Source organism: Jatropha curcas, chromosome 3 (assembly GCF_041381405.1).
Source record: "Jatropha curcas cultivar XTBG-Jc1 chromosome 3, XTBG_Jcur_1.0, whole genome shotgun sequence".
NCBI classification, from domain to species: Eukaryota; Viridiplantae; Streptophyta; class Magnoliopsida; order Malpighiales; family Euphorbiaceae; genus Jatropha; species Jatropha curcas.
The window spans coordinates 10,417,140-10,437,645 of NC_143153.1; the positions used below are offsets into that span (position 1 = coordinate 10,417,140).

The 20,506-nt window shown below is 35.9% G+C and overlaps 1 pseudogene; it reads left to right on the top strand.

The window, feature by feature from the left end:
- The first annotated feature begins 4,357 nt into the window (after nt 1-4,357).
- Nucleotides 4,358-5,618, top strand: LOC149497539 (uncharacterized; annotated as a pseudogene).
- The last annotated feature ends 14,888 nt before the right edge of the window (nt 5,619-20,506 follow it).

Here is a 20,506-nt window from a genome sequence, read left to right on the forward strand (position 1 = left end):
GTCGATAAAGCATCCAAAGACAGCCTCCCTAATACGGTCCTGGACTCCCATAGGACACCTGTTGAACCGCTCACCAGCTGCATAGGCGTTGCCACCAGATTTTTCGCGCTTCGTGCTCTTTTGCAAAACAAATCACTGTAAGTATATGAATAATAGTGCAAAGGCACGTATTTCTATGTTTTGATGTAGGAAATCAAGAAAAACAGTAAAATACAGGTGTTCCACAACTACTATGGTGCAAGCCACTGCTCAAGTGGCATGCGCCACGACTATTATGGAGCATGCCACAATGTAGCAGAGCATCCACGCACAAAGAGAAGTGGCGCAAGCCACAGTGGCTCGTCACAACCCAAAAATGCCCAAAATGCCCAAAACGATAAATTTCTACCTAGTTTTTGATTTCTAACCTAATGTTTACATGTTTCCAATCTTAGTAATGCAGAAAAAATAAGAAAAAGAGTTTCGAAGTAGCTCAGAAGTGCCCCTGCAGAAGTGGTTGGGTAAATCATACCACAGGCGGATCGAAGTCCCTGCATCCGGAATAAACTCCTGAAGTTTCATATTGTGGCTCACGGGTCGAGACATGGGATCAATCACCGCATCACCAAGAAGCTAATTCGCGAAGTTCTCAACAGCCATTAGTCTTGGTTGAAGAAAATGAAAAAGAGAAGAAGAGAGAGTTTTTGAAAGAGCAATTGCTAAGTTAGGTTCAAAGTTATAAATGAATGTCACTTTCACCTTTTAGAAAGGTAAGAGGGCCTATGGCCCAATTTCAGCCTTTAGGCCCAATTAAGCCTAATGGCCCACTTAATGCGTTCAGCTCTCATACCTAGCCGGAAACCCGTCAATGGCTCACAGCATAAGCAGGGGCAATATATCCCTGGCCATAGGTAAGTTTTCTCATTTTGCGTGCCATTACACGATTTTCAATTAATACACATAAATTCATGCAAACACGCACAAATTCATTCAAACACACAAAATTTCATGCAAACTCATGCATTTTTATGAAAGATCACACTTCACTCGTGCACGCCTTTCCGAGCCTAATCACGAAATTTCTAACCCCAATCATTGGCCAAAGGCTTATTTTCCTGTCAGAAAAATTTGCATTTGCAGGTACCTCCCAAAGTGGAGTATTTCAGAATCAAGCCATCCCAAGTGGCACACCTAAGCCATTCAAAGAAGGCACTCAGCCGCAGAAGTTGGCAACAAACACCATGGTGCATTCCCTCCGCCCTTCATGTCTAAAGAACAACCTCCCATAATTGAGCATTTCAAAACTAAGGTGCCCCGAGGTACCCAAATCCCTTCAAAAAAGGCACCGTCCAAAGGACAACCTCCCACAGTGGTGCATTTTATAACAAAGCTGCCATTGGGCGTTGATAGCTGTAAAAGCCGCCAACAACCACCATGGCGCATTTCCTCCACCCTTCACGTCCAAAGGACAACCCCCCACAATGGAGCATTTTAGAACTAAAGTCTTCTGAGGCACCCAAAGCCCTTCAAAGAAGGCACCGTCCAAAGGACAACCTCCCATAGTGGTGCATTTCAGAATAAAGTCATCATTTGGCGCAGATAGCTGTAGAAGCTGTTCATAACCACCGTGGCGCATTTCCTCCACCCTTCACGTCCAAAGGACAACTTCCGTGGAGCATTTCAGAACTAAACTTCCCCGAGGCACCCAAAGCCCTTCAAAAAAGGCATCATCCAAAGGACAACCTCCCACAATAGAGCAGTTCAGAACAAAGCCGCCATTTGGCACATATAGCAGTAGAAGCCACCAACAACCACCATGGCATATTTCCTCCGCCCTTCACATCCAAAGGACAACTTTCCACAATGGATCATTTCAAAATTAAAGTCCCTCGAGGCACCCAAGGCCCTTCAAAGAAGGCACCATCCAAAGGACAACCTCTCACAGTGGAGCATGCTAACAAAGCTGCCAATTGGCGCAGATAATCGCAGAAGCCACCAACGATCACCATGCCACATTTCCTCCGCCCTTCACAACCAAAGGACAACCTCCCACAATAGAGCATTTCAACAAAGCCACCGACTAGAGTAGATAGTCGCAGAAGTCGCCGACAACCACTATGGTGCAATTCACCCGCTTAACAAATGCCAAATGGCAACCTACATCAACAAAGCTGCTAAAATAATGCACTTCATCCATCCAAGCCATTCAAAAAAATCAAACCTCGTCCAAGGGACACCCGCCTCGTCTTAACTAGAGCTAGCAACTACCAGGTAAGTATTTTCTTACTTACATGTCTACTTTACACTTTGACAACAACTTGCTCAAAAAGAAAAATATCATCAAAGTGGGGACAAACTGTAGACTCTCAAAGTTTGCCCTTGAAGGCTCAGTAATGCTAAATGATTTTTCACATAAGTTTGGATTGGGATTCTCGATCGTCCCAATTTTTGGACCAATGGTGCATGGCTAATGTAATACTCGTGTTTAAGCATTTTTACTTTTTCAGGTTACTGGGCATTTTGTGACAAAATCGAGCCCGAGAAGCTCGTCGAGCCCGCCTGGCTCACTTTTTGATGTACCGCCTCATTTTGCATGCCACCCAGTCTGATTTGGTAAAACTGGGCCCGACCTTATTTTCGGGCCCACCAGTGGCCTTTTGCCACGTCAGCCTAAAATAGGGCCACACACCCCCATTTGCCCATAAATAGGGAATTGGGGGGTGTGCTAAGGGAGAGGATTTTTTGAAAACTAAGGGAAACTCTTCCTCTCTTAAAACTCAACTCAAGAATCAAAGAAAACTTGTGTTTCTCATTGATCTAAGTTGTGATTTATTGATTCTCAATCATCTAAACCCTTGAGGATCCATTAAAAATCCTAGAAACACATTGATATAACCTTGAACTCAAATTGTTGGAAAGAACACTCAACTCTTGGGTTTCTCTTTCCATTCTTACAAAAAACTTTAAGAAAATCTCCAAAAGGTAGTTCATGAGAGCTTTTACTTTATTTCTTCATCTTTTTCTTTTTTTCTTTTGGGTGTTTAAACACCATTTTTAAGTCTGGTTATAAGGACAACCCAAGATCAACCAGAAGGGGCCATCTATGCTGTTGTGGCACGCTGGTAACTGTAGTGGTGCAAGCCACTATTTGTGGAGTGCACCACAAGCAAGTGGCTTACGGCACTTCATCCAGTTTGCCCTATTTGCTCTGTTTTAGTTCTGCGACCCTCTAGATCATGGAAGGGCCTAGCACCACTACATGTGTCGCATGCCACACCTTTGTGGCACACATCACTTTGCCTGTGACACTAGAAACTTCAATTCAGAGGTCCAGAATGTCAATAATCAATAAAATGGTCTCGATTCTGATATCCAGTGGCAAAGCTCCAACCTTAACTGGTATAGGATGCATTTTTGTCTATAAATGGATCTAATAAACATAAATAAATAAGGTTTTGAGTAGTGATTGGTATATTTGTTCATCATATATGATGAACATCAAAACCATGCACTCTAATCTTGTGCAAACCTTTAAATTATTGCGTTTTAAGTTAATGTTCTTTACTTTCATTCACTTTTAATATTTTGTCCTTTAAATTTATGCCCTTTTATTCATTGTATTATAACTATTATGGCACTAACCCATGATCTATTAACTTTGTGACATGAACATGCATCATTTAAAGCATTACTTGGATGAATGAATGTGTTTTGTGGCTCTGAATGTATGACTTAATTCTGTGAATGGTATTCTTGTAATGTTTGTGTTGTATGGATATTTCTTATTTTCCTTGTTTTAATGTTGTATATTGGCTAGATGTAAGAGACCTTAGTAGGTCTCATTTATGGCTTGAATGTAATTAATTAATGGGAATTGGGAAATTTAGAGGCATTAATGGGTAGAATGTATTTTAGGACTTGGTTTGTAATCTTTTCTTCTTACCCCCGCTCTTCTTTGGATGCTTCGTTTTATGCTTTATATGTTTTATTAATTTGCACGATTGACATAATTTCCAAAATTACATCAAAAAGTATTTTACACCTCAATTTTAGTTAATTCTGTTATTGAGTTATTGTGAATTAATGGACAATGAGGAGGCTAGTTTGACCAGGCGATATGGGTGCTTAACACATTCCCAATATCGTACCTAACTCCTGAACCCTATCTCTGATTTAAAACCGAGTTAATTGATTCTAAAGAATCAACTAATTCGAGAATTTTCCCTAATAAGGATTGCGACTCCAAAATAAAACTCTTACCAAAGTAAGAGAACTTTTTTTTCTGAGGATCAATGAATGGGCTGAATAAAGAAAATCAATTTATAAATAAAATCAATCAAGCCCGATTTGATTCTTTCCTCCTCTTTGGAAAAATCGCATGTCCTCAGGTACCAACATTGGTAATGTTATAATAGCCCCAAAAAATCATCTACCTATAGGTCCCCTCAGAAAAACTATTTAAAATGGAAATAAGAGTTCTCACTCAAATGTTGGCACCACTTCGCGTATTTTACTGGTCAGATATGATAGTTGACATCAAAGATGCTCTTTATACAAACCTCGAGTTAACCTTCTTTAATCATTATATATATATTTCATATTTTTTTTATGATTTGTATGCGTTGAGTGAATTTGAGCTTGACTTGAGTGACCCACATATAAGAAATGTGATTGATCATATAATGGCTAGACGTTTTATGAACTACAAGTACAAATTACATATGCACTATAAAAAGTTTTATACTCCTGAGGAAGCAAAAGAAAATCCTCCTCTAGATGTTAAAGGAGAAGATTGGATCGCCTTATGTGGTCATTTTAAAGAGGAAGCTTTTAAGGTAACACTATATTCCCATCATTATTATCTAATGTAACTTAAGTTATACAAAGAATAGATATTGATAAAAAGTAATTACTTAGGCTTTAAGTGCAATAAATACAGGTAATCAACAAAAGTTAGAAGTCCTGAATACTTCAGGTTCAAGGATAGATTGTCAACGCTTGTATGAATTGATATGATAAACTTGATTTTTAATTATTTATAACATTTTAAATGTGGTTGCATTATTATTATCAATTGATTTTTTTTCTTATGTTTTTATAGGAAAATTCAAAAGAAACAAAGGAGGAGCTTGATACACCTAAAGAGCCTATTGAAATGAAACTTTACTTTGCTACTCATCATAAGAAGGATGGCACATGGATTCATCTGTCAAAGTTAGGTGTACCCACACACGTGATGAAAAGAAAACGTGATGAAAAAAAAAAAAAAAAAAAAGAAAAATTTTTTAGGTGAAAGTTAGCAAGCAACTTTGACGAAGATGGAGAGCCGTGAATAAATGATACACGGCTCTCTCATCCTCCTCTCCTATAAATAGGAGAGCATTTGCTCCGTTTAAGACACACCAAATAGAGAGAGTGAGAGCAATTGTGAGATAACAATTGTGAGTGAGAGAGAAAAATAGTGAGTTTTTCAAGAAGAAAAATTCAGCGTAAATTTTTCGAGTTGTGAGTGTATGTAAACACTTTATTTATTTTTCTCCTATAAAAGATCTGTGGCAGTCCGGAGACGTAGGCAAGATTGGCCGAATTCCGTTATCAAATTGTGTGTTATTTTCTGACTTATTAGGGATTTTGCGTAATTTTTTCCAACAACTGGTATCAGAGCCGAAGGTTTCGGTAGGTCCAGCCGGTCAGATAGCGGTACCGGATTCGTGGATATATTTCAAAAATAAATATATCACGACGACGAGAAAATTACGACGAGTCTATTGGTGTTGTCCGCTCGGAAAGTCGTTGCAGAATCGACTTAGTGGTGAATAGTAAAACAGTAACTGAAAGTTGGTGGTGAACAGTACTTTTGGCGTTACTGTTGTTGAGTCCGTCACTGTTAAGCCCAAGTACTATTCACGTATAGTACTATTCACGTGTACGATTACTATTCACGTATAGTACTATTTACGTGTACGGTTACTATTCACGTATACGGTTACTATTCACGTATACAGTTACTATTCATAGTTACTATTCACGTATACTAAAAATCAAGGCGGAGTCAGACTCGAGTGGGAGCAATGGCTGCAGATGAAGGAAAGTCAAAAATTGAAAAATTCGACGGTGTAGATTTTGGCTTTTGGAAAATGCAGATAGAGGATTATCTGTATCAGAAAGGTCTTTTCCAACCTCTCTCCGGAACGAAGCCAGAGGCTATGAAGGAAGAAGATTGGAATCTTCTAGATAGACAAGCACTCGGGGTTATTCGTTTAACCCTCTCCCGCAATGTTGCCTTCAATATAGCAAAAGAAAAGACCACGGCGGGTCTTATGGCGGCTCTTTCCAGTATGTACGAAAAGCCATCGGCCGCAAACAAAGTTCACTTGATGAGGCAGTTATTCAATTTACGAATGACGGAAAACGCATCGGTGCCACAACATCTCAATGAACTCAATACAGTGACAACCCAATTGAGTTCAGTTGGAATTGAATTTGATGAAGAGGTACGAGCATTGATACTTTTGTCTTCCCTACCAGAAAGTTGGAATGCTACTGTCACAGCTGTAAGTAGCTCGTCCGGAAGCAAGAAGTTAAAATTTGATGATGTTCGTGACCTAGTTCTCAGTGAAGAGATCCGACGGAGAGAGTCAGGTGAACCTTCAACTTCTTCAGTCTTGCATACAGAATCAAGAGGAAGAAATTCAACCAGAGGGAATGGACACGGTAGATCGAACTACCGAGGCAAGTCAAAGGACAGGAGGTCCAAATCCAGGAATCCTAGCAATTTCAATAGCACAAAGACCATTGCATGTTGGAATTGTGGAAAAACTGGTCACTACAAAAATCAGTGCAAGAATGAACCTAAACACCAGGAGGGAAAGTTAGAGGCAAATGTTGCATCCACCTCAGGAGAAGATGATGCACTTATATGCTCTTTGGAAAGCAAGCAGGAGTCTTGGGTTTTAGACTCCGGTGCGTCATTCCATGCAACTTCACAAAAAGAACTCCTTGAAAGGTATGCCCCCGGAAACTTTGGAAAATTATACCTTGGTAATGACCAACCATGTAATATTGTTGGTAAAGGAGTAGTGAAGATTAAGTTGAATGGGTCTACATGGGAGTTGAAGGATGTCAGACATATTCCTGACCTGAGAAAGAACTTAATCTCAGTAGGTCAGTTGGCCAGCGACGGCTACACAATAACCTTCCACGGCGATAATTGGAAGATTACAAAGGGTGCAATGATGGTTGCTCGTGGAAGTAAGAGTGGTACTCTTTACAGCACAGGAGGAGCAAGCTATTCCATTGCTGTTGCAGCAAACAGTGAAACTCCCAATATGTGGCATCAGAGGCTTGGCCATATGAGTATGAAAGGAATGAAGATTCTACACTCACAGGGAAAATTACCAGGTCTTCAGTCAATTGAAATTGACATGTGTGAAGACTGCATATTTGGAAAGCAGAAAAGAGTCAGCTTTCAGACAAATAGAAGAACCCCAAAGAAGGAGAAACTTGAGCTTGTTCACTCCGATGTGTGGGGACCAACTACTGTCTCATCCATTGGTGGGAAACACTACTTTGTGACTTTTATTGATGATCACTCTCGGAAAGTATGGGTTTACTTTCTAAAATATAAGTCAGAAGTATTTGATGCTTTCAAAATTTGGAAAGCTATGGTTGAAAATGAGACAGGATTGAAGATCAAAAAGCTCAGAACCGACAATGGTGGTGAATATGAAGACACCAGGTTCAAGAAGTTCTGCTATGATCATGGAATCAAGATGGAGAGAACCGTGCCAGGCACGCCTCAACACAATGGTGTAGCTGAGCGCATGAATCGAACGTTGACAGAAAGAGCCAGAAGCTTACGTGTACAATCAGGCTTACCAAAGCAATTCTGGGCAGAAGCAGTCAACACAGCAGCTTACTTGATCAACCGAGGTCCATCGGTACCATTGGAGCACAAAATACCAGAAGAGGTATGGAGTGGAAAAGAAGTAAAACTCTCACACCTAAGAGTTTTCGGTTGTGTAGCATATGTGCATATAAGTGATCATGGCAGGAATAAGCTTGATCCCAAATCTAAGAAATGCATTTTCATCGGCTATGGCGGAGATGAGTTTGGATACCGCCTCTGGGATGAAGAAAACAAGAAAGTGATCCGCAGCAGAGATGTAGTATTCAATGAAAGAATGATGTACAAGAACAGACATGACACAGTTGCCAGCGACTCAGAGCAGAGTGGGCCAGTGTTTGTAGAAGTGGATGATATCCCAGAAAGTCTGCCAAATGAGTTAGTTGAAGATACTCAATCAGAGGAATCAACTGACACACCACAAACTTCTCCTCCAAAAGCTTTAAGAAGGTCTGAACGTCCTCCAAAGCCTAACAGAAAATATATGAATTATTTGTTATTAACAGATGGAGGAGAACCTGAATGCTTTGAGGAAGCATGTCAGACGGCAGATGCCAACAAGTGGGAGCTTGCCATGAAAGACGAAATGAAGTCTTTAATCTCCAATCAAACATGGGAACTAGCTGAGTTACCCGTGGGAAAGAAGGCACTTCACAATAAATGGGTGTATCGAGTGAAAGAGGAACATGATGGTTCCAAGAGATACAAAGCTCGACTGGTAGTCAAAGGATTCCAGCAGAAGGAAGGAGTTGACTACACCGACATATTTGCACCGGTTGTAAAACTCAATACTATCAGGTCTGTGTTGAGTATTGTTGCCAGTGAAGGGCTCTACCTTGAGCAGTTGGACGTAAAGACGGCGTTTCTTCACGGAGACTTGGATAAGGAGATATACATGTACCAGCCAGAAGGATTCTCAGAAAAAGGAAAAGAGAACATGGTGTGTAAACTCAAGAAGAGCTTGTACGGCTTGAAGCAAGCCCCAAGACAGTGGTACAGAAAATTTGACGGCTTCATGCACAGAGAAGGTTTCCAGAAGTGCAACGCCGACCACTGTTGCTTCTTCAAAAGATACAGGTCCAGTTATATCATTTTACTACTTTATGTTGATGATATGTTAGTAGCAGGTTCAAATATGGATGATATCAGAAACTTGAAGAAGCAATTGTCAAAAGAATTTGACATGAAGGACTTGGGTCCAGCAAAAAAGATTCTTGGAATGCAAATCACGAGAGATAAGCAAAAACAGGTGTTGCAGTTATCTCAGGCGGATTACATCAATCGTGTATTGCAAAGATTCAACATGAATGATGCTAAGCCGGTCAGCACACCCTTGGCTAGCCATTTTCGCCTATCCAAGGAACAGTCCCCTCAGACGGAAGAAGAGAGAAAAGACATGGCCAAAATTCCTTATGCTTCAGCCATAGGAAGTTTGATGTATGCGATGGTCTGTACGAGACCAGACATTGGCCATGCAGTGGGAGTTGTTAGCAGGTATATGTCAAATCCAGGGAAAGCTCATTGGGAAGCGGTAAAGTGGATTTTGAGGTATCTACGAGGCACTACTGAGAAGTGTTTGTACTTTGGTAAAGGAGAACTAAAAGTACAAGGTTATGTAGATGCAGATTATGGAGGCGACATTGATCACCGAAGAAGCACCACAGGTTATATTTTCACTGTCGGTACTACAGCTGTTTGTTGGATGTCACAGGTACAGAAGATTGTAGCTCTATCCACCACAGAAGTTGAATATGTCGCAGTGACAGAAGCCAGTAAAGAGATGATATGGCTTCAAGGTTTGTTAACTGAGTTGGGATTCAAACAGAAAAAGAATGTTTTGTACAGTGATAGTCAAAGTGCAATACACTTGGCAAAGAATTCAGCATTTCATTCCAGAACCAAGCATATTGGACTTCGTTATCACTTCATCAGATCTCTATTAGAAGATGATGTGTTAATACTGGAGAAGATCCAAGGAAGTAAGAATCCGGCAGATATGTTAACAAAGGTGGTGACCATTGACAAACTGAAGTTGTGCTCGACTTCAGTTGGCCTGCTGGAATAATAAGACCAAAGAAGACTGCCGCAGAATTAATGTGTGAAGACAGATTGAAATCAGTCTTCAAGTGGGAGATTGTCAAAGTTAGGTGTACCCACACACGTGATGAAAAGAAAACGTGATGAAAAAAAAAAAAAAAAAAAGAAAATTTTTTAGGTGAAAGTTGGCAAGCAACTTTGACGAAGATGGAGAGCCGTGAATAAATGATACACGGCTCTCTCATCCTCCTCTCCTATAAATAGGAGAGCATTTGCTCCGTTTAAGACACACCAAATAGAGAGAGTGAGAGCAATTGTGAGATAACAATTGTGAGTGAGAGAGAAAAATAGTGAGTTTTTCAAGAAGAAAAATTCAGCGTAATTTTTCGAGTTGTGAGTGTATGTAAACACTTTATTTATTTTTCTCCTATAAAAGATCTGTGGCAGTCCGGAGACGTAGGCAAGATTGGCCGAACTCCGTTATCAAATTGTGTGTTATTTTCTGACTTATTAGGGATTTTGCGTAATTTTTTCCAACATCATCTACAAGCTAAGGAAAATTATGTAAAACTTTTTAGCTTGCACAATAAAATTTAATAATACAATTCTTCCTTTTTTTTCTTAAATACTTTATGTTAATTTATTATATATAGGTGCAATGGAAGCTGTTCGTGCACAAGCGGCAATGGATGGTATTGAAGTTAATGGGAGGCAAATTCTTGAACAAGACTTGAAGCCAAAAAAATACTATGCTCGTGGACTAGGACATGGGGTGAAACCAAGATCATCTAGAGAATTAGAGTTGGAAGCTCGTTTACATTCAGAAAAAATAGAATCTGAAAAGCGGGGAAAAGGATTAGAGGAGCAAATTAAGAATTTACAAGCTACTATTGATGAATTGAGATCATCACACAATGAACTTAGATCTCTTGTTCAAAAATTATGCCTCGAACAAAATGGTGGAGAGACTTCAAATCATGCTCCTAATTGGTAAAGTCATATCATATTGCAAATAGTTCAAAATTTTTATTTTATTTTATTAATTCATACGAAAATATTCTAAGTTATTAAATTTTACTTACAAACATTTTTTCTTTTGTAGATAGACTCTATATTACCAAGTAGGAAGGCATGGATGCATATGGACTATGATTTTTAGCTATAAATTTTATCTATTTCTTTGCAATTTATTTTTAGACTTTTGATTTATGTCAGTATTGTGTTATTGCAGTTTTTCAATATTGTCCATTTATGTTGGGAGATTTTATGTACTAGACATTATGTTTTTTTTTTTTTGCATTAATTAATATCAACTTTCATTTTAATAATTATTTTATTATTGTTATTTATTACCCTTTATACATTTAGAGCTCGAATCAAACAAAAATACTAAAATATTAATACTTGCAAAAATATAAAACCACTTTAAATATTATTATAAAATATTATTATTACATTATAAAAAAATATAATTTCAAATGAAAGACATTTTGTCAATTACTATTAGTGAGGAAAAAATCGTTGAATTTGTGATAAATTAATATTTATCATTATTCATATGATGTCAAATATATTTTGTCACTACAGTTATTTATGAGAAAAAATATTTTTTAGATGAACTTAAAAGTAAGAAATATATTAGTTGTTGTTATAAAAAAATTGTGATAAAAAAGCTAGCATTAGTATATAATTTATGATAAATTATTTTTATCATAAAAATTATTTTGCCATATAAACTCCATCACAATTAAGACTATGCAAAATATATTTTTGTCACAATTACAATATATTTGTTAAAATATACAATTGTAACAAATAAAATTTGTCACATATAAGATTTTGTCATTACAAATTGCGCTTTATGGTCTTCGATCTTGGATAATTTGCGACAATATATTTACATTATTATGACAAAATCATATATATTTATGACGTAATGATTTGCCAAAAAACTGGTTTGTGGTAATGCAAAATCATATACATTTTGAGAAAAGTTTGTCTTGACAAACCAATTTGCTTTTATTTCATAATGGGATAACAAGAATGTCATAGCCTTCAACGCTTCTCATTAGGATTTTTACTAAAAATAGCAATTCTGCACTTTAAAGTTTTCAATCTTGCTTTGCATACTTCTTTTATTAAAATTTTTGCAACTTAGTAGCTGTTGACGCGTGTTTTTATGCCCCCGCCTGATCCAATGATGATATGAGGATGTGGAATGAAAGGTTAATGTTATCTAGAAGTCTTTTAATCCAAGGATTTAGATCAAACCAATTGTAAGTTTCTGGTTGGGTCAGTCGCGTCACCCAACTGCCAGTCGCGTCACCCAACTGCCAGTCGCATCACCCAACTGTCAGTCGCGTCACCCAACTACCAGTCGCGTCACCCAACTTCCAATCGCGTCACGCAGTTGTGTCCTGACCTACCTCTATAAATAGATCTTTTTCTCATGTTTGAGACAACGGGGGGGACGATTTGGAAACCCTAAAAAATACACTTTGCGGCCACATTCTCCTCCAGAAACTCTTGTAAGTTGATTTGAAGGAAAATTGCCATTAGATATCAATTTTAGGTGAATCAAACCATAAAAAGAGAGAAAATAACAAAAAGATAAAGAAAACACAGTTAAATCCTTAGAAACAAAGCTTCTGGGAAATCTTAACTACCATTTGTTAAGACATTCAATCCATTTACAATCATCAATCTGAGGATTAGGTAATTTCTTTAACCTTCTTTGTATTTTGTACATATTTTTCGTGGTTTTAGTAAGTTAAGCTTCTTTAAATTGTATTTTGTTCATATTTGGCCATTTTATATTAAATCACACATTTAAATATGAAATGATGTAATAAACTGTTTGAAAACGAGCTTAGGCAAGAACAGCTGCGTCACGCAACTGTTCATCCAAGAACAGTTGGGTGATGTAACTGCTCATCCAAGAACAGTCGGGTGACGCAACTGTTCATCAGGAATAGCTGCGTCACGCAACTGTTCATCCAGGAACAGTTGGGTGACGTAACTGTTAGCTGTGTGACCCAACTGTTCTAAACTTCCAGAGTTAATTTCTTCAACAAATCTGAAAATGCCCAACTATGAATAGATCACAGTTTAATTAAGTTTAGAATACTAAAATGTGATTTTATGTGTTTATTTGTATGAATTTTACAATTTCTGTTTAAATTAAAAATGAAATTAAATTTGTTGTTTATTAATAATTTGCACGTTTAGGATTAAATAGAAAATAATAATAAAAATGTGATTTTTATTGTTAAATAATAAATATGCATGGTTTTGGGTTTTTTTGGGTTTATATGTTTTATTTCAAATCGGGTAGAATGTATTTTAGGTTCGGTTTGTGGCCCGCCTTTAACCATAAGGCAAGAGCGGGTCTTTTATTTATTTGATTTAATTACTTTGGTTTGAATGATTTGAATGATTATGGATGTGATGATTGGATTTGATTGGGACGATTAATTAATTTTCCATATAAGAACTCGGTTCGATTCATTCGGGTTGGGTTTAAGTACATAAATAATTTGGCTTTTCTAAGTAAAACAAATTAGAAATCGTAGGTTAAAAGAGGCCGGATTTTCCTGGCGTCGGCTTCCAACGGGCCGGCGTACCCAATTCCCTTAGCCAGAACCGCATCGGTGCGCCTGACTAGTCTTTTAAATAATTTGGCCTTAAATATAATTGGGTTTAAAATGGAGTCATTTTTATAGAATAAAATTGAAAACGGTCCCATTGCCGAAATAATGGGTGGCGACTCAAAAATATTTTATAAGATCGATTTATCGGCATCGTATCCAATAAAATGTGTTGTCATCACTGTTCATCATAATATCATTTTCCAAATCAAAACCAAAAGTGGGGCTTTTCGGATCGCTCGGGGGCGGTGCGAAAACAGTAGCATCTTCTCTCCAACTAACAGGGTTACATGGAGCACTTTCTCCCCATAGTTCTTAATTTAAGTTCCTTTTCATCGTGCACTTACTCTCCAACATATTAATTCTTCATGGATCACTTACCCTCCAACTTTCTTCTTTCTTATATGGAGAACGTCTCTCTAAGTCTTATATAATTCCTTCGTGCATTTCTCCCCAAAAAAATCTAAGAGACTCCTTCTTGACAGTGAATCTTCTTAAGATATTTGTGTGCTAGCTTTTGCTACTCTTGACAAAATTGCATTTTTATGCTTTCCTATTTGAGAGATAAAAATCTTGATTCATCATGATGCTTCAAAAAATTCTTTGAGCAACTTTTTTTTTCTAGCACAAAACAAGGTCTAAAATTTGCTTTTTTTTTTTTTTTTTTTTTTTTTTTTTGAGAATAGAATATTCAAAAGAGAGACTTTCTCTTTCTTCTTCTTTTTCTTCATTTTCATAACTCTCTTTTTGTGGCTCTCTTTCCTTTTATTTTTCTAAAACCACAATCCCGTAAAGATTAACCTGGCTATGATACCATGTTGGAGTTTGCAACAAAGAAGTGAAGGAGAAAATAACATTATTTGCAAAAATTTTACAAAACAAATTCTGCAGTGAAGAAAGGAACAGATTTTGCTGATTTGAGGCTTCAAAGGAGAGGATTATAACATACATTATGAAATAGAAGTTTTCTCAATGAGCATAATTTATTGATCAAGTTTCACACTTAAATACAAATAGATTAAAGTACCATAAGTATGGTTTGCTTTCAATCCCATACTTGCCCATACTTTTACCTATATATATTTCATAACTTATCTCATACTTTAACCTATTTAACTCATGTTTCTAAAACTAAAAAGCTCCAAGATAATACGATAAAAATAAATAAAATATTCTTTCATAATATGATAATAAGAATGCCATAACCTTCAACAATCCTCCTTGGCATTTTTGCTAAAAATACCAAGTCTGCAGTTTAAACTTTTCGATCTTGCTTTGGATACTTCTTTGGTTAAAATATCTGTAACTCGAGTATCTTCCCTCCAACTTTTCAATCTTGCTTTGGATACTTATTTGGTTAAAATATCTGTAACTTGGGAGCATCTTCTCTCCAACTCACAAGGTTACATGGAGCACTTTCTCTCCATAGTTCTTAATTTAATTTCTTTTTAATGGAGCACTTACTCTCCAACTTTCTTCTTTTCCATATGGAGCATTTCTCTCCAAACCTTTTATAATTTCCTGGTGCACTTCTCATCGAAAAAAGTCTAAGAGACTTATGCTTGATAGTGAATATTCTTCTTAAGATATTTGTGTTGTACTTTCTGCTACGCTTGACAAATGGCTCTTTTCATGCTTCTCCGTTTGAGAGATTAAATCTTCATCCATCATCAAACTTCAAAACATTCTTTGAGCAACTTTTTTTAAAGAACAAAATAAGATCTAACATTTGCAATTTTTTTTTTTTTGGGAAAATAGAATAGTCAAAAGATAGACTTCCTTTTTCTTCTTTTTTTTTTTTCTTCAATTTAACAACTCTCATTTGCTCTCTTTCCCTTTTCTTTTTCTAAAACCGCAATCCTTCGAAGACCAATCTGGCTCTGATAACATGTTGGAGTTTGGGATAAAGAAGTGAAGGAGAAAATAACATTATCTGCAGAACTTTTACAAAATAAATTTTGCAATAAAGAAAGGAAACGATTCTACAAATTTGAGGCTTCATAGGAGGAAGATTATGAAACACATTAAGAAATAGAAGTTTTCACAGCAGGCATAGTTCATCGATCAAGTTTCACTCTTAAATAAAAATAGATTAAAGTAGTACAAGTATGGTTTGCTATCAATCCCATACTTGCCCATACTTTTATTTATACTTCATAACTTATCTCATATTTAACCTATTTAACCCATATTTTTAAAACTAAAAAGCTATAAGATAATACAATAATAATAAATAAAATATTCTTTCATAATGTGACAGTAAGAATGCCATAACCTTCAATAATATCATATAGCCTCAACAGTAAAAATCAAATCCAAGCAAGAAAGTGCATTGTTGCATCTACACATCTCCGAGCCAAGCTATCTGCTAAATGGTTTCAGTCTCAATTCAAATGATGAAAGGATGTATTACCCATGGATTCTAGCATCACATCAAATTTGTTGAAACGTTCCCACCAGTTCCAAGGATGTTTGTCCCTTTGAGATACCCAAGTGGTATTGGAGGGTATAAAACAAGTAGCAATTGATTAATGTTATTTTTGTGTGCAAAAAAAGTGTTTGGCCCATAAGTCGGATCATGAACTCGATCTAGGCAAATAGTTTCTATTTTTGTATTGGAAAATGAGAGGCAAATTAGAGAGGATGAGAGGCAAATTAGAGAGTATTTATAGACCACATTTTGATGGCTCCACTGTAACACACTGCACATACCTACAAGGTAAATATTAACCTAAACTATACGCTCAATTAATAGCTGATTGTCATTCAACATAATTGTCAGTATTAATTGAGTCAAATAATTTCTCATACTTAGAGTTCTTTGTCACGGAGCTAATGGCCACTTTTGCGTTAAGGTCTTCAATCTTACATATATATTTTTTGAAATTAGTTCATATACTCTTTAAATGATTTGCCTTTATCTTTTCTCAGAGCAATAAGATCTGAAAAGATCTTCTTGCTAAGGATACAAGTGATAAATCGGGTTTTGAAGGCAGAACCCAATTGTAAAAAAGATGCAATTAATCCCATTTTGAATGTTTGATACCACTCATGTGTAGGATCTTTTAGAATTGTTGGGAATGCTCAACATAATAATGCATTTGTTGTTGTCTAAATATGCATTATTGTTCTGAAATATATGAGGTGGCTCCTAGGATCAGTTGTATCATCATATGTTTGAAATGTTGACATCTTAAACTTGGAAGGAAAAGATACTTCCAATACTTCTCAAGATAATAGCAATCATTTATGAGCCCATAGTCACTGTTGTCTCCTGTTTCTCTATATTCTTTAAGGATTTCATGAATTTTTATTCAGAAATTTTCTTATTGTTTCTTTGGGAACATTTGAATTGCTCCTACTATATGTTGTTTCTATTTTCTAGGATTACTCGGTATCTTCTGTCATGATTGCTCGTCCATCATCTTCATCATACACTACTCGCTTTCCATTTCCAAATGAGTATATTCATGATCCTCTGATGAAGGCTCAATAGATGATGCTTTTGATGATAATGAAAATGAATGAGTTGTAATTTTGCTTATTAATCATTGTACTTATCTCAAATTTATAATTGAAATATTTATAACTTAAAAATTATATAAAATAATTGAGTTATAACTATATTTTTATATTATTACATCATAAGTGTCTTGTAGATTGTTTAAATTTTTAAGGATGCAGGAATTAGTTTGTGATGGCTAGAGGCAGAGGTAGATAAGGTATTTCTATTGATAATGAGGCACAGGAACAACAAGATATAGGTGCAGGTGTAGGGAGAGGGAGAGAGAGAGGGGGGGCAGAGGCAGAGCGAGAGGCTCAATACCACCATTGCCTCCACCACCACCTCCACGTCATTCACCTCCACCTCCACCTCCACCTCCACATCATGCACCTAAGACTACAATAAGTACAAGTACTCAAGCATAAGCTTCATCAGCAGGTGGAGCTAATGCATCTGTGGGAGGTGATAGTTGTTGGCCTCGTATTAATCATAAGCAGATTGAAATAATCAAAGGGAGGTAAGAATAATAATGTATAAAATATTTTATAAGGGAAAATAGTAATCAATTACTTAATATCGCTGATTTACACTCAAAATGGAAACTAAACAATCATATACTTAATTCATTATGCATGAGAAAAATCAATATAAATGCTTTATGTTCAAGTTTATAGATTATATTTATATATGTGAATGTCTTTCAATGTTAGGTTGGAGTCGTTTGGTGATGCTTCCAAGCATATCACTAAGATATTCAAGGAGAAACTTGATCCGAGAGGGATAAGTTGGAAGATGGTGTCACAGAGCACTTTTGATTAATACTGGAGTGAGTTTCAGGTAATAGCTATTGAGATACTAGTATTATGACATATTATTTACATTTCATCGAAATTATGCAAAAGTTTCAATGGTTGGTTGTTATAGATATTTATGTTGATTTTATCATAGGTTTTTTTTTTCCAATAATGTCAGTATTATAAGGGAAACTCTGCCGAATTTTATTTTTAAATTATATATTTTATATTTCATGTTGCTTATTGTGCATTATTGCTAATGTTATGATTACATAAATAGTTTTACTGGGACATGGTGATTGATCATATGGTTAAATGGCTATGAGAGCATAAGGCTATAGAGAGATACAAGGACCTCATACATGAGGTGAAGAGTAAGGGAAAAGAACCATATGTAAATGATCATGTGTGGGAAAGGTGGAACTGGATACGGGCAACACCTAAGCAGGTCAAGAAATCGGCACAACAATTCAAGAATAGGCGTACCGAAAAAGGAGGTGTTGGACCTGGTCCATCTTGCCATACTAGAGGTTCTATCTGCCATTCTAAGCATAAGAAGCGTATGGTAAACTTTCTAAATTTTTTTGATATATGTATATTTAGGTTATATGTAATTAAGCTATTATATTTAGATACACTATTTTATTTAAACTCAAGCAATTGAGTTGGGACGAGAAGCTACACTTAGTGAGTTGTTTTATTGGGTCCATACAAAGAAGGGTGATAGAAGTAAATGAGTTAATAAATGAGCTAAGAACTTTTATATAAGTGTTTAGGTCTGTTTTTTTTAATTGTAAACTGTATATAGATTGTATTAATTTTATCATAGGTTATCATTATTAGAATTGAATGTTAAACCAATTTGTAATGACATATATATAACACTTTATTGCAGGAGACTTTACAAGGAGTCAGGGAGGATCAAGCATCTCACTACCTTAGGATCCCATTAATGACACAGAGATATACCTAACAATTGCTAGAGGACAAGGCAAACGGAGGATATACGAGGTTGGATCTGAGGCGACATCCTATTTATCCCAATCTAATTATCCTTCGCATTTTATAGCAGCTGCACGTGCAAGGACTTTCGGAGATACAGTTCAGTCTCTTGTAGAGCGACACGCTGCACTAGAGAGGTTTGTGATGCAGTAGTCAGAGTTGCTTGCTCAATAGTCATATACGATCACAGAGATTCATCAGCATTTATGCATTAGACCCACTCCTCCTACTGATCCGCCAGCTATAGATCAGACTGATATTATCTCTACACATGATCCTATCTCTAGAGATGAAGTTGATCCAGTCGGAGATATACGTCTTTCTGATGATCAGCCAATTGGGGATCAGTCACAGGATCCTTAGATTTTTATTGTAGGCTATAGTAAAACATAATATTTTGCTTTCTTAAAACGAAACACAGTATTAAATATAATACTACTTTTATATATTTGAGACTTATGTTTGTTTGTGTTTAATGTTATGACTCATAGTTGTTTATGTTTAATATTATGTAAACATTAGCTTATTTATATATTTACTTGTCCAAAATTTGAATTTATTTTTATAGGTAACTCGAAACAAGTTGTTTATTTGAAAAAATAAAAAAAAAAAAAAATTGAATTTCAGCAAATTTTACCGATGGAATACCCATCAGTTACTAATGGAAACATAATTTTAAAAATAATAATTAAATATTTACCAATAAAATACCAACCTTTTACTGACGAAATACTGACCATTACCGATCAAAATATTAAAGGATTTAACAACCAAATTACCAACGACAATAAAATAAATTATCGACCAAATATTGTAGCTAATTTCCCAAGGCATATTTTTTTTTGGTAGCTAATTTTTTATCGATAATGCAATTACTGACCATATAATTCTGGCGGCATTCCATCAACGGAAATATCCGTCGGTAATAGCCGAAATTGTTGTAGTGTAATGAGAACCTTACATGCCTCTAATTTGACATCGCATATCTTTTTTTTTCATTTATTCAAAGAAAAAGTATTTAAACTAAAATTAAAAGGTATATGAATAGAAAAGTTTAATTTATTGTTTGTAAGACTATAATTTAGCCCATCGACCTCAATTTTATTAAATTTGAATTCAAACTTGTTAAAGATATATTTAAATTTGAGCTCAATTTGAGTTTAATTCAAGCTTTAAAAATTAAATTCCAGCTCAACTAATTTACAATTTATAGCTTAAAAATTTGCTTTTCTAGATACTTGGATTTGAAATTGAATTTAACTCATTTATTAAACAGACTCAATAAGAAGGCTCATGATGAACTTCTTAAACGTGTTTTTCTGAGCTAACATCAAGTTTGGCTTGCATGTCCTAATTGTTTGTAGGGCTGAGCATTCCTTTAATTGAATCAAATTGATTCAATTTGATTTAACCTAATGCATTTCTATGGTCATTGAAACTGGACCAAACACTATATAAGTTGGTGTACTAAATCTACCCGGTTTGAGTTGGTTCAGTTATTCCAAATCGAGTCACCTATCTTAGGCATAAAAAATTAATTGGTTAGCTTTATATAAAACTGAACCAAAATTGAAAACTGAACAGCAATTATTTTTCAAAAAAACAAACCAAATCAAACCGAAATAAGATTGTTTAT